Below are 2,968 nucleotides of genomic sequence, written 5' to 3' on the forward strand. Positions count from 1 at the left end.
AAAAAACGAAATTGCCTCTTTTTAGCATATTTCATATTATAGCCCCCATGATAATTTTGAAAAGAAAACAATAACTAAAAATTTAAGTTAAACATCATTTATTCAATTTATCAATGTAATACCTAGTAATACATAACGGTAATAATAGTATTATATGTAATATATAGTTGAGGAAAAAAATCGCCCAACAGAAATTTTAAGTAGATGAGTGTTTTTAGTAGTGATAATTTCTTGTTATTTTGTAATTCATATGATATTTTTCTTATATTAGACTCTAATAAGACAAGAAAAATATCATATGAAATACAAAATAACAAGAAATTATCATTTACTTACTTATGTTTTCTGTGGGGGCGAATTTTTTTTCCTCAACTCTATATAACAAATTAAAAACCATTGGCTTAAAATCGAGGGTTTAAAATTTGGGGTACTGTAACAAATTTTGATAATAATAATGGGGGTACAAACAGAGATTAGAATTGAAAATATTAGAAAAAAAAAGAATAATTGAAAACACGTTTTAGAGAAATGATGTTGTTTCATGTTCGATACAATTGCTTAAAAATTGAGACTTTTTGATGTAACAGCGATTTGAATACAGTCTTCGGCGTTTAATCGATTTCTGTTCTTCGTTTTTATGTTCATTAGAGTGGAAAAGCCTTGTTCGTACAAATATGTTGTTCCAAATGTAAACAATTTTCTCTTCATGTCTCTTCATGTGCAATTTTAAAAGCCTGTGCAGCATTTGACGTCCAAAAAAACGACAGATTTGGTTTACTCTCAAATTGAATATGTGCTTCGGTATAAGATCGAAGTTCAAGAATTGCTTCTGGCAAACCTAAAGGTCCTTCTGGTATCATAGCAATTTCACATTTAAAAGGATCTACAATCCAACTGACAGTACGTGTATTAAGATCTGGAAAGTAATCTCAAAACCACTTTCTGAGTTTGATAAGATGTCTTACAATTGTATCCTTGATGTCAGCAAAAGTAATATTTTCGCAATCTTCCAAAAACAAAACTAACCTTGAAAAAGAAGCTATCTTGTTCTGTTCCACTTTCTGTCTCCAATATTGCAGCTTTAATCCAAACGCTGACACTATTTCTCTCGCTGAAATGATATTAATATTATTTCCTTGCAATTGTTTGTTTAATATATTTATACTCTTAAAAATATCCGCTAAATATGTGAGATATGCAACCCAGGAAGAGTTTTTAAACTTATCTGCGAGAATATTTTTTTGATCAACTATAAAAATTTCGACTTCAGTTTTGAGAGTCCATACTCGATTTAGTACATTTCCGTGAAAGAGCCACCTTACTTCTATATAATAAACTAGGTCCGTATATTCAGCTTCAGCGTCCTGACATATTTCACGAAATAATGCGTGTTTAGTGCATGTTCCTTCATACAATTTACAATCTTGATAACATCATGCATGACGGCTTCCAGTGTTGGTTCTAAATAATTTACCATAAGGACCTGGCGATTGATCATACAGTGAGTAACTCCAATATTTGGTTTATTTTTTTTTTACGAAAGCCGAATAACCATTAATATGACCCAGCATATCTGGAGCTCCATCCAAAGATACAGAAATACAGTTTTCCCATTTTAAACTTTGCGCATTGAAGTATTCATTTACGTTATTGTAGACATCAATTCCACGAGATCTCAATTCGAGAGGTGAACAAAACAGCAATTCCTCTTCAAAATTATCTGCACCTTTGTAGCGAACATATACCATTAGCTATGAATTGCTACTAAAATCAGTTTTATCATCAAGCTGAATAGCAAAATATTTAGCTTATTTTAATGCGAAATAACCTGTTCCTTCACATTTTCTGCTAATATAAAAATTCGTTCTTATAACAATTCTCGCTGACAAGGGCAATGACTTCAGTTTCTTCGCTTCTTTTTGACCACACAATTTCGAGCAATCAACTAGGCTACTTCAAAGGTAGTCCTTGATGCTGAACCATGATTAAATATACCAAACAAGTTGCTATTCAATCTTTGTCTTTTAACAGATATTTCTAAATTTGCAAAGTATTCTCGCTGTTTGGAAGACAGGTATGAACGCAAATTTTCTAAATGTTTCTTCAATTGACTTTTTTTGAAAGATTCTGAAGTCAGTATCTTCATACATGCAACATACTATGGTTTCATTGTACCATTATCTTCTATTTGTGTAAAACCATAATTAAGGAATTCGCCTTGGTATGCTCTTTTTCTATTTGCTGCCATTTTAAGGAAGACATAAAATAATAGTTGTAAAATATTTGAATTAAATTTTCAAATTGCGCCTTACCTTGATCGATGTATCGATGATTAATGATAAAATGGTAGTCTTGTCAGCAACTAACTTGTAAAAACTCGTTCTCTGACTCGTCAATGCATTTGTATCTTGACGGTATGGCACGGACTGAGCAGATAGCCGGGGCCCGGGGTCTATGTTTTACTGTGCAAAGACTTTTATATAGTTTTTTTATAGATCAAAGACTTTTTTTATAACCCGAGAACACTCTAGTGGTGGGGAGGGCGTGGCCTGCATATGTCTCCAAATTGTTTAAGTTGAAAAAATACTAACAGGTTTATAAAATAGCAAATTAAAAATATATACTTTTTACTTACAAGAGTTTCATTTTTACCCCCAAAAATTTAATTTTTACCCCATTTGGGGTAATTTACCCCGGTTCCCCGACCGCTGAGGTAGACGGAAGAGAAAAGTTATTTATATTAACAATATTAGAAAAAAGCATCCTATGTAGCATATTTGGAGGATAAGAGTTTTCAATTAAAATATTTTTTAACAATTGAAGATCTTGTACATAATCTGGGTGAGAAAGCTTTAAAACACGTTCTTTTAATCCTGTTATAAGGTTCATTTTCATCTTATTTGGATGATGAGAGTAATAGCTTATAAATCTATTACTACATATGGGTTTTCTGAACAATCTGGTTTTC

Source organism: Diabrotica undecimpunctata, chromosome 9 (assembly GCF_040954645.1).
Source record: "Diabrotica undecimpunctata isolate CICGRU chromosome 9, icDiaUnde3, whole genome shotgun sequence".
In the NCBI taxonomy this organism is placed as follows: Eukaryota; Metazoa; Arthropoda; class Insecta; order Coleoptera; family Chrysomelidae; genus Diabrotica; species Diabrotica undecimpunctata.